The following is a 13,150-nucleotide window of genomic DNA, read 5'->3' as shown; positions in this document are numbered from 1 at the left end:
ATTTTCTTCAGCCCTTTTGAATAGTATCTTTTCCCTGTAAGAACCCCAACCAACTCGTGAGCTATAGCCAAAGGTTCACTCTGGATAAGCTTTAATATTTAGGCAACACCATGTGTGAATGCTTTCAACCTGGAGTATATATTGTTTAGACAAAATATTTTTTGTCAGTTTGTTTTCAGTGCCTATGTGGGTTTTTGTGAAAATGTTAAAAATGATAATTATATAATATTTCCCTTGGAATTTTAAGCTATATTTTCTTTACAGGTATTTATAATGTACCAAATGCTTTTATCAGACAGAATTTTAAAAGGCATATTAAATTATATTAAAGAATCAAAAGCTTTCATGAGAATAAGAATGTTTCATCCAATAAAATATTTTTGAAAGGCATATCCCTCTATGAATGGAAAAGTATATACATATATATGTGTGTGTGTGTGTGTGTGTGTATAAAAGCATATGTATATATATATGTATGTGTGTGTGTATGTGTATGTATGTGTTATGATACTAAAAGTTATGTTTATCTAATATCCTAATAATGTACAACTGAGTCTAACATGGTTTTAGAATTCTTAATGGAACTCCGACATTACACACTTGATGTATTAATCAGAATATGTAAAATATACTTATAAATAAGAATAAATGCTTCCTCACTAAGTCAAAAAGGAAAAGCTCATGTTTCCAATAAAAATAGGTTCTCTCTTTTTCCCAATGTGTTTTCCAAATGGACTCTAGAAAAACTGGAGATTTACAGTAAAATGTTGATTAACTCATTTTTAGGTGGTTTGGCTTTCTTAGAGGCAAATTAAGTACCTACTTGGACAGGCACATTTCATTTTCATACCCAACCTAGGCTTTCATGTTCATGAGAACACAAGGAAGCTGTGTAATTGAACCTTAACTGAGGTGTTGAGGAGGAGAAAAGGCAGGAAAAAAAAAAAGACTCACTGCCTCAGAGAAATCATTTGTGACAATTCGGTTTATAAGCCAAAGTAAAGCAGCCAAGCTTTGGCCCCTTCTTCCAAAATGTCCCCTGATGAAGCCTCCAGTCTCCATTCTCAGGACAGTCTTCCCCCTGCACAAGCTACCACCCCTCAAAATTCTATAGCTCAGAAACAGACCTTTCTGTCCCTAAAGATGGGTTTTCCCTGACAATCAACTTTCCTCTCCTAAGAAAGTAGTCATTTAAACTAAAATAATATTTCAAGTATTCCAGAGGGAATGTTCTAACTTGGCTTTGTCCTCCCAGTCCAGACTTTGTAAGCATTACTCTTGACCAATGCATCAACAAAGAAATGCTATAGGCATGCTATGTGCATCACGTTCATACCATCTTCCAGACAGGTCGAGACCACTTTTATGGTATCTCTACCATGTCTACAACTCACACACAATTTTCCTGGAATGCCACAAAACATTTTGTTTTCCTGCACATGCCCAGTTGGGTATCTATTGAACCTGACAAGGGAACCATAGCTCAAGAAAAGTTCTTGAGTTTTGTTTAGGGATATTTGTACACTGTGTGAAGGTATGTCATTGTGATTGGTTTAATAAAAAGCTGAATGGCCAATAGCTAGGCAGAAAAGTTTAGGCAGGATTTCTGGGCAGAGAGAGGAACTCAGGTAATAAACCTAGTCCCATGACATTAGCTAGCAAGACATGAAGAGGAGAGGTAAAGAGTCACATGGAATAGAAACAGGTTTATATATAATATACATTATAAGAGCTAGTAGAACAAACCTAAGCTAAGACCAAGCTTTCATAATTAATAATAAATCTCTGTGTCAATACTTGGGGATTGGCAGTCCAAAGAAAGTCCAACAAGAAAGACTTACTGCATTTGATGCCCAATGTGGCACATGACCAGACTAACCAAGAAGTCATGCCAGCCAGTGCCTGGACCTCTCTGTGAGCACTCATAACAGTTGGCTGCCACTCATGGGGACTCTAGATAGCAGGTTCAGTAGCTTCCCATAGCTGAGGTAGGTAAACACAGCTTCCAGCTTGTATCTTCAGGGAAATAAGACTTGGCTCTCATGGATCCGAAGGGGTCAGAGCCAGCCACCAGTGCCATGTGCTAGTGGGGCAAGCCTAAGCTAAAGCCAAGCTTTCATAATTAATAATAAGTCTCAGTGTCTTTATTTAGGGGCTGGCGGTCCAAAGAAAGTCTGACAAGAAAGACTCACTACAGGTCTGTCTTTTATTAATTGGATTTGTTATTTGATATTTACCTCCTAGCCCCATCATTGTCCCCTTCTCCCTCCAAATTTCTGACATGCATAACTTTTTATTTTGTTTCATGATCCATTGAGTTTAACCAGAGCTATCTATGTGACCAATTGTTTGAAATTATCCATTGGAACTTGGTGAAGTTAATGACTTCCTCCTCTCCACAATTTTTCAGTAGCCTGTAATTCATCATGGGTGGGTAGGACCTCATGAGCCAATAATAGATTGTTGGCAGGGCCAGTTTTATGCAGACCCAATAGTAGTAACAGCAGCTGCTGTAAGCTCAAGATTCCAATGTCTGTGTTGCACCCAGAGGATGACGTTTCTCAGTCTTTCTCCCTATTTTTCAGCTCTCACATTATTTCTGTCCATAGACATTCTCTGAGCTTAGATTAGGTGGTATAAATGTCTCACTTGTGACTGAGAACTCATTCTGTCACTTATTCTCAGCTCCTTGAAGGAGTATTCACAACAGTTCATTGCAAAAGGAGGCTTCTCATTATGGTTGAGAGTAGTATTTTTTTATGGGTATAAACATAGATATTTAAAGATAGTTTGACATTTTGTAAATTTATCTAAATTAAAATAGTAAGTTCACATAGGTACACTTTTAATTTTAGGGTTGGTTTTTAAATATTTTTATTAATTCCTCTCAAATTTGCCTCTATCTTCTAGTCCTCTAATTTTTTGTATCCTTGTTATTCAATACAAGCTTCAATTTGTATTATCCATATACTTCTGAGTGTAGGGATATCCACTGCTGTAAGATTGATCTAAGAGTATACCCTAAAAGAAAATTGACTCTCCCTCCCCCTGACACCATAGCTCCTCAGGGCTCATGAACTCCTTTTTATTCCATGCTAGAATGTTGATGGCTTTACTTTGTTCAGCTCCTGAACAGGCCACCTATTGGTTTAATTATTAAGGCAACTCCATGTAGTTAAAAGGGAGGTTATTTTGTGGGGTAACTTACAAGTGAAGGGATAGGTAACAGGGTCTGGGAAAGGTGAAGCACAGTCCAGTGGTGTTCTCTGGAGAACTCTGTTTGGTCTAATTCCAGAGTCCAGGATTCAGGAACCAAGAGTGCCAGCCCATTGGGATCTCAGGTCTTCAGGAGTCCTCTCTCAGCTCCGCCTTGTAGGCATGGCAGTTGCCGAAGCCTCAATGGGGGTGGCACTTCCAGGTCAAAGCTGGAACGGCTACCCACTACATCTCCCCCTTTTGTCTAAATAAGAAGGTTCTGACCTAATACAAGACTATATACAATAGAAATGATTATCAATTATTGTCCAGGAGTAATAAGAGATAATGACCTAGATAAGATGGAGCTATAACCAACACAAACAATATCAAACAAGAGACACATACTAAAGTCCAGAGAATTCTGGAGCATAAGTAAATGGCATGTTACAAAGATCATTCCAAAAGGTGTCCTAAACAGAGGTAGAACATACATGCAGTATGACAGATATAAATTTACATTTATATCAATATACAAATATTTCAAATGAGAATAGAAATATATGTACATTATAACAAATATAGTTCTGTATTTGTATCAATATACAAATTATCTTAAACAGGAATATAAAGATAGTTTACATTTGTATCAACATATAAGAATCCATAACAGTGTAAATTATCTAAGGCTGCTATTGGACGCCAGATATTGGTTTAATTATTATTGGCAACTCCACGTAGTTAAAAGGGAGGTTTATTTTGTGGGGTAACTTACAAGTAAAGGGATAGGTGTCAGGGTCTGGGAAACGTGAAGCGCAGTCCAGTGGTGTTCTCTGGAGAACTCTGATCAGTCTACCTCCAGCGTCCAGGATCCAGGAACCAAGAGAGCTGGGCCATCCGGATCTCGGGTCTTCAGGGGTCCTCTCTTGGCTCCGCCTTGTAGGCGTGACAGTTACTGAAGCCTCAATGTGGGTGGCACTTCCAGGTCAAAGCTGGAACAGCTACTCACTATAGACACCACAGTTGATATGAGTCTATGGATACAACAGGCCTTACACTCCAGTCCTCCCCAACATTTGGCCCTTACAATCTTTTTTGTCTTCTCTTCCATGATGGTCCCCAAACCTTGAGGAGAGGGGTTATGATATAGATGTTTCATTTATGGCCAGATATTCCATAGCATTTACTCTCTGCACTTCTGCCCTTCAACCCATTGTGAATTTCTCTGTTAAGTACCCTTCACTACACGAGGATGCTTCTCTGATGAGGGCTCAGAGCTGCACTGCATGTGGGTAGAGAAATGTGAGTTTAAAGGGAGTTTGATAGTATTATGTCTATTTAGCAATACAATAGTAGTTTTTGTGCTATTATAATATTTACTCATAAGGTTGTGAGTTTATGGGTACAGTGGTCCTGTCATGTCCAGAAGACAGTATCTCATTCTAGTCTCACACAACATCTGGCTCTTACAATCTTTCTAACTCCTCTTCCATAATGGCTCTGAATCTTGGGAGGAGAAATATGATATAATTGTTTATTTTGTGGCTTCCCAAAACTTTGGGTTCTTGACCATATTTGCAGTGCAAATTATATATACATTCTCCTGTGAAGCAGACCTTAATCTAATTATAAAGTGGTTGGTTACACTCAAAACATTTGTGCCAACTATTGTACCCAAAGGTGATGATTTAATTTTATAAAGTCATACAAATAGTGTATGAACATGCTGTGGGATGTTCTGTATGGCAAATGTGTTGCTGATTAGTAAATAAATAAAACACTGATTGGCCATTGGCTAGGCAGGAAGTGTAGGCGGGACAAGGAGGAGAATAAAGCTGGGAAGTGGAAGGCTGAGTCAGAGAGACACTGCTAGCCGCCACGATGACAAACAGCATGTGAAGATGCCGGTAAGCCACGAGCCATGTGGCAAGGTATAGATTAATGGAAATGGATTAATTTAAGCTGTAAGAACAGTTAGCAAGAAGCCTGCCACAGCCATACAGTTTGTAAGCAATATAAGTCTCTGTGTTTACTTGGTTGGGTCTGAGCGGCTGTGGGACTGGCAGGTAAGAGAGATTTATCCTGACTGTGGGCCAGGCAGGAAAACTCTAGCTACATGAACACATTATTATCATACAAAATTTAAAATACAGAAGTATGTACAATAAAAATTGATGGGCCATTAGACAGATACAGCCCTGTCCCCAGTCCAAGACACTTCCCAACTATAGCTAGCAGTTTAAGTAAAATTTCTCTACAATAAGTATTACAATAAAATTGAAGTGTACAAAATTCTGTGTAAAAATGAAATGAGGTATATAAATATGGTCTTTACTCTTTAGAAGCTTATTATCCATCAATTTAGATGCCCATCAACTGAAGAATGATAGTGAAAATGTTGTACATATAGACAATGGTATATTAATCAGCTGAAATGAAAACTGAAATCTTGAAATTTTCAGGTGGATAAGGATGGAACTGGAAAAAAATTACACTGATTGAGGTCACTCAGGCCCCTAAGACAAATGCCTGATATTCCTTCTCATATGAGAGTTTCAGCCTCAAATCTTTTGTTTTGTGGATTTAAAATTAACATGGAATAAATATGAAAGGTAGGAAACTAGAAATAAGTACTAACAAAGTGATGCATTCCATGTGACAGGAAATACTAGAATACAGGTGAAATGAAAGTAGAGACCTGGAATATGGGGCAGAAGAGTTCAAACAAGTAGTCCATAACAGGGCTGTGAAACTGAAGGGCCAAGTGAAGGCTTAAACAAAGCATAGGTGTTGAAGCGATGGCTCAGCAGTTAAGAGTGTTTACTTTTGTAGCAGAGGATCAGAATTTGACCTAACACCTACATCAGGCAGTTCACAAATCTCCAAGGAATCTGACACTCCTTATGGCTTCACAGGGTACCTACACACACATGTGTGAATACACACACAAATAACATTAAAAAAAATCTTTAGAAAAATAAAGTTTACATGAAGAAGCTACTTGGGGACTGAGCTCTTGCAAACCAAGTAAAAAAATATAATAATAATGGATAGTAGAACAGATATGATAAGAAAAAGCAGGGGAGAATTCTGGGAATTGGATGAACGGCCACTAGCAAGGTAGGAAAAAGGATACGTGAGATCAAGAAGTAAGAAAGAAGAGGAGAGGAGGAGTCCAGGGGCCAGCTGCCCGGCCACAAAGCCGCCCAGCCACACAGCCAGCCAAAGATTAAGAGTTAAAATAAGATGGATTGGGCCCTCTGAATGGGTGAGACAGTTGATTGGCTTGATCTGTTTTGGGAGGCATCCAGGCAGTGGGACTGGGTCATTGCATGAGTTGGCTGTTTGAAACCTGGGGCCTATGCAGGATCGCTTGGCTCGGCCTGGGAGGAGGGGACTGGACCTGCCTGGACTGAGTCTACCAGGTTGATCTCAGTCCACAGGGGAGGCTTTGCCCTGGAGGAGGTGGAAATGGGGGGTGGGCTGGGGGGAAGATGAGGGGAGCGGGAGGGGAGAGAACAAGGGAATCTGTGGCTGATATGTAGAACTGAATTGTATTGCAAAATAAAAATAAAAAAATTAAAAAAAAGAAAAGAAAAGAAGATATACAGAGGTAAGAGAAAGGAAAAAACCCAGAAGCAAAAGATAGACAGGCTAATTTAAGAAAAGCCAGCTAGAAAGAAGCCAAGCTAAAGCTGGGCATTTGTAATTAAGAATAAGCCCCTGTGTGTGATTTATTTGGGAGCTGGGTGATGGGATCCCAAAAAAAGCCAAAGAGGCAAAGAACAAAAGAGGAAAAGCAACCAGCTACATTAATTGTCTTATCCAATGCTGGACTCTGCATGCAGCAAGACTGTTTATAGGGTAACCAACTACTTTCTTGGTTGGATTTAAGGCATACTGCACAGGGGAATTCATTTCTTGTACTATAAAAATGGTTAAAACCCTTAGCAAGGGAAGTCATAGACCCCAAGAGAGCAATTATTGATTTTGTTTTTATAAATGATCATGTTGTTAAACTGCCTTCTAAATGTTTATGTTTAAATGCATAGATTTGTGCTGCTACTAACCTCAGTCAGAGAAGTGCTTTATTGTAATGGATATGGTTAATGCAGAGGTATGTTAACTGTTCAAAGTGCTGAAAAGAATTGACTGTGAGTGCTCAGCCACAGATGGTGCATCTATATCATCTCCCTCTTCTTAAAGCACAAAGAGCATCATAGAAGAGGGGTGGCAAGAATGAGCCAGAGAATAGGGAAGGATGCTCTGAAGTGCTTTCCTCTGGCCATGTCGTATCTATTGAACACAAACACAGCAGATGTGACAACTGAGACAGTATCTGTTCAAGATCAACCCAGTTAAAACTCCAGAATGGATTGGGGAGGGGGTCCAAAAAGTCCAGCCCTAGCTGAAGATCTATTGGTAATAATGGCTGCTTGGGAAGGAATAGTTACCTTTCTTTGGGATTCGGACCATTGGTAGGCTTCCCATGCCCCTCCCCCATTGATGGTCTCACACCAAAGTGCATGTGGGCAACACTAACTGGACTCAGAGGGTTAAAATAAATCAAGCAATGTAAGTTTTAAATGTTTTATTTTTTTATTAGCACACAAATAAATTGGTTTCCTTGTGATATATAAAAATAAGATAAAAGGTAGATTTTTGGTCTACTCAAAAAAAAGAATATGGATATGAAAGATAAAAAGGGAGATTATTGAATCTACTTTTAAAAAGGAACTGCTTATTTTAAATAGGATAAGTAATAAAAATTTTTTGTCTAAATTTGTCAAATGTTAATGTACTGGACATTGTTAATATATATAATGGAGTTTTTTGTCTGAATCTGTCAAATGTGAATGGACTAGACATTGTTAATGTAATTCTTGACTGTATATATTGTAGATACTTATTGTATATACTTTTTCTTATATTTGTTATAACTTTTTTAATTTTAATCAAAAAAGGGATATGTGGTTGATATATTGTGCACCCCAATAAACTTATCTGGGGGTCAGAGAGAGAACAGCCATTATATTAAACATAGGTTTAGGCAGTGGTAGCACATGCCTTTAAGCCTAGCATTCTGGAAACAAAGATGCCTCCGGATCTCTGTGAGTTCCAAGCCACACTAGAAACAGCCAGGCATGGTGACACATGTCTTTAATCCCGGGAAGTGATGGCAGGAAGAAGAAAGGTGTATAAGGCGTGAGGACCAGGAACTAGAGTCTTTTAAAGCTTTTGGGCTTTTAGCAAGCAGTTCAACTGACATCCATTTGGGTGAGGACTCTGAGGCTTTCAGTCTGAGGAAATAAGATCGGCTGAGAAGCTGGCAAGGTGAGGTTAGCTGTGGCTTGTTCTGTTTCTCTGATCTTTCAGTGTTCACCACAATACCTGGCTTATTAATAGACCTTTTAAAATTCATGCTACAATGGCATTTTCGTACATACTTTGTGTTGGTCAATTCTTTAATGAATTGATAACTCCTTTCTCTAAATCCAAAAAGGATAAAATGTCAGAATGAATGGGAAAAATAGAAATAACTGTAAAGTATCTCTGGCTAGTGTGATATAGTCTTAGGTATTATCATCCCTCTCTGGCCCCGAGGCCATTCTGGCAGCTGTTTCATCATAAGCAATGAAGACTGTACCCCAGTGACAGGGAGCAGGAAGTACAGCGAGTTCCCATGACAAGAAAGCCAGAGGCAGCCGGTAAGGAGAAAGAACACAATGAAGGAAGGAAACAATCTGCTTCATTATCTTTGTGGGAGAGTCACAGTGCCATTTTCAAATATAAAAATTTATAAATCATTACTAACCATGGAGAGCAATAGGTTCTTAACCACAGTTATAGTACAGTGAATTATTTAATTGAATTCTCACAAGAATTGTAAAACATTATGAAACAAATCGTATCATTCCTGGTTTGTCCACTATAAAATTGTGGTATGGGAAGGTATTCTGTTTTGTTCAAGGTCACACAGATGGTGAGTAGTAGAGTTGGATTTTAATGTGGCAGTAGTTATAATCCCAGCACATGCCTCACAATAGCAATACACAGAGGTCATGTATATTTTAAAAGATATTTCTATGATGAGTCAAGTCAGTACCAGGTGATTCAAGCTATTAATTCTTTTCCACTATATGAAATCATACAGCTTTTACTGCTGAATATTTGCTATGATCTAAATATGCAAATCCCATATTTTCATAATAATTGCATGTTTCTTCCTGAGAATAAGTGATAATATTTAAAATATTGGCATTAACTTGCAAGTGTTTTACAAATACAGAAGCTGAGAAAGATTAAGCCACTTAGCACTAATGCGAGAAATCCATGGAGTCTGTTTAAAGGGTAAAGGAATTTATTAGGGAGGAAAACTCACTATAGCACAGGAGATTCATCTTGGGTTCTGGAAAACCAAGTTACAGTCCCATACTGTTCTTCCACCTGCTCTGTCTCAGTATCTAAACCCATGAGGGAGAGCAGAGCAAGGCCTAAGTGCATCTCAGGTCTTAAGGGTAGCCCCAAACCATGCCCCAGAGACAGGTACTTCAAGGTCATAGGTAGATAGGACAGTTATATACTACATCTCTAGGGGCAGTGCTTCAAAGTCATAGACAGAACAGCTATCCACTACATAGCATGGATCACACAGCTAAGCAAGTATTTTTAAATTGATCTATCTGACTCCGTCTTTTTCACTTTCGAGCTTCATTTCTCCATTTTCTCTTGATAAACAATCTCATGACTTCAAAAACAATGAGGCATATTTTTCCTGTTTCATTAATTCAAAAGTTATAAATTCCAGTAAAGCTAAAAGAAAAGTAGATGTTCTGTTACGTCCATCAGAGTGGCCTGTGGGTGTACCTCTGGGGCATTTTCTTAACTGATATAGGAGGACTCAGCCCACTGTTGATCCCTAGGCAGGTGGGCCTGAGATGCACAAAAATGCTAGCTGAGCAAAGCAGTGGGCAGGAGCCAGTAAGCGGTATTCCCTGCTGGTTTCTGCTTCAAGCTCTGCTTTGCCATCAATCAATTATGGACTATAAAATCCTATAAGCCAAAATAAACTTTTTCTCCCAAGTTGCTTTTGGTCTCAGCAGCAGAAAAGCAAACCAGAACAACTTGACTCTATTTGAATTTGTGTGTAATCCACACCCAGGACTGCCAAATCATACTGACATTATGGGGATTCCTTTCTCATTCCTTGACCTCTCTGCCTTGATACCCTGTGTGTGTGTGTGTGTGTGTGTGTGTGTGTGTGTGTGTGTGTGTGTGTATGTACAAATTTTCCAAAGTTTATTCTCCAATATTGTTCAATGATGAGCATGTGAGATATCTTTAAGTTTACAAAATATTTTACGGTCTTGTACATTTGCAGAAAACAATCTTATTTCATTTTTGTTGTTTTTATTTTGGTTCTTATGATTATTTTATGCTTGTTTGTTTTGATTTCACTGCAGGAGTTCTCAGAAGTCCATTTCATATACTAGTGTTCACTATGAACATTTAAGATGGACGTTCCTTGCTCATCTCTCTAGGCAGAGTTATTTTTCCTGAAGCATTTGCCAGGACCAGAATTCTTTCAACTTGAGACATTACTTTCTAGCCAACCTTCTCCAGCTAATAACTCCACAGCTTGATTCTAGGTTCTGAAGAGTGAGTGAAACTTATAATTGCCACATGCCTGGTATCTCTGGGATATTACAGCTCATGCCATTCCTTTGCCTCAGTAAGAAATGATGCAGCACCAGCTGACACAGAGTAGGTGCCAACTGTGGTCAATAAGGGACATGAGTCAGAGCCCCCACCAGGAGTGATCAAGATAGAAGAAACTCACTTTCTGAGGGGAGAGGACTCAATGTGATAAAAAAGAAAGAATCCACTCCATCACATATTTGTGGTAGAGTGGTTATTGTGCCAGTTTGTTGAGAACATCCTTGATTTATTGCTATTGTATTAGGATAATTATGGTTTCATATGTGTCTTGTATGACAATGTACATACTGTTATCATAACAAGGATTGTTTTGCAGATAATAAAACTCTTTTTGAAATTTGTTGTCAATACTACAATCATTGAAATTAGAAAGAATTGCCTATTTTTTTTGAAGTTTCTCACACTTGAGAGAGATGCTACTTACTCATAAGGAGATGCAGACTACAAAACAAGGTTTCTTCCCTGTCTCTTTCACCTTGTATCTATATGTGATGTCAAGAACTTTGACAGCCATTGGGGGACATTACGGAATACAGTAACCATTTCTGAAAGAGCTCCCTAATTTTATGTTTCAAGTCCTATAAAACCTAAATCTTCCTCCTTCTCATCTCTTTGTCTTCAGTCATGAAGTCTAATTGTTCAAGCATTCCAATTTCTCCATCATCAAAGCTACCATTTGGTTCACACTGTGTCTTCAGCATCACTACTGTAGACAAAGTTCTCCCTGATCTCCTTTCATCCTGTGATGTCACCAAACTGTACATTATATTACATTATATTACTCTCTCTTTGAAAATCCACTGAAATTAGAATTAGACCAAATGATTCACCTCTGGCTGCAGTTCATACCTTCTTGCTGACTCACTCTCTGGATTTAGTACACTAATCCTTTTCTAGCTGCTCTAAAGATCATTGTTGGGGCCATGCTATTCTGCCAACATGCCATACTCCACATTTTTATAGTTAATTCTTTTCTATTCATCTTTAGAACTCAGTTTACAAACCCTTATTTGGGAAAACTTTTCTGTCCAGTGGACCAGATTCAGTGAGAACTTCTCATTTATGCTCCAATACAATATGTATTAGAGGTTCAGTCACATACAACTGTTTGCTGTTTATATCTGTGAATGGCATGCCAACTCCATTAACATATCCCATGCTAATTATTGTACCATAAAGAAAAGTATTTTATATAAAAGGGTGAACGCACAACAAACCTTTATGGAATGCTTGCTTAGCACTTGATTAGCTTAACACTGAAAGCTATAATTTGTTTCATTAATTAGAAACTGAAAAGTGAAATTCACCCTTCTCAAGTAGCATGAATCAGTAATTTGAATATTCCTTCCTAGGGATCCAGTACAGATACTGGCTCTGAGTATAAAATTCAATAGGTGTGAATGCATGAGACAGATACTTTCAAACATGGACAGGACCCTTAGACCCCATCAAAACCTAACTGAGAGTCCTGGATGCCAGAGACGGAGAAGAAAATGAGAGAGAAATTCAAAGCTCGGGGGAGGAAATGAGTAACACCAAAAAAGCAGCAGGCAAGTTTCTTTCTCTGTCTCCTGTCATCCAATTGCTTAGTTATCAAATGGAGACTTTGTTCCTTTATGTTTAGATGTCAGACAATAATAGATTCAACTATGTCACGCTTTATGGAGTCTACATTATAGATCATCAGCTGAAGCACTGACTCATGAGAATGCTATGTAATTTTATGTATTTTGATAAAGAAATGCACTTACAACAATTGTAGTCTGCTGATTTTTCCTTGGGCTGATTTCAAAGTGACTTGATAAAGTAACATAATAAAAGGTAAAATGAGAAACAAGCTACATGCCAGATGTACTAAACATAAGGAAGCCACGTAGATGACTAATATTTGAGATCAAAAGCCCATGTCATGTGGCAAAGTAAACAGCTTCCCTGAAAGACCAAGATCTTGGGTCACTGTTTTACATCAGCAGCCAAGAGCAAGGCCAGGTGCAGATGCGTCAAATATCCAGGAAGCCGCTTCGGGCTTTGTTTTCTTTGCAATCTCTTAATCCACTATTTATTTATTAATCATTATTTGTTAGAATGCAGCTTTACATTCAGATCAGGAAGGCATTCTAATCTATTATTAAATGCTTTAACTTGCATGGTGTGGCCTATAATGTCCACATGTAAGATTACCTAAGAGAAATTTATTAGGATAATAGTTTCTAAAATGTTTGAACCTACGGCCTCT

This window comes from Peromyscus eremicus, chromosome 11 (assembly GCF_949786415.1).
Source record: "Peromyscus eremicus chromosome 11, PerEre_H2_v1, whole genome shotgun sequence".
NCBI classification, from domain to species: Eukaryota; Metazoa; Chordata; class Mammalia; order Rodentia; family Cricetidae; genus Peromyscus; species Peromyscus eremicus.
Note: the sequence above shows the minus strand (reverse complement) of the source record.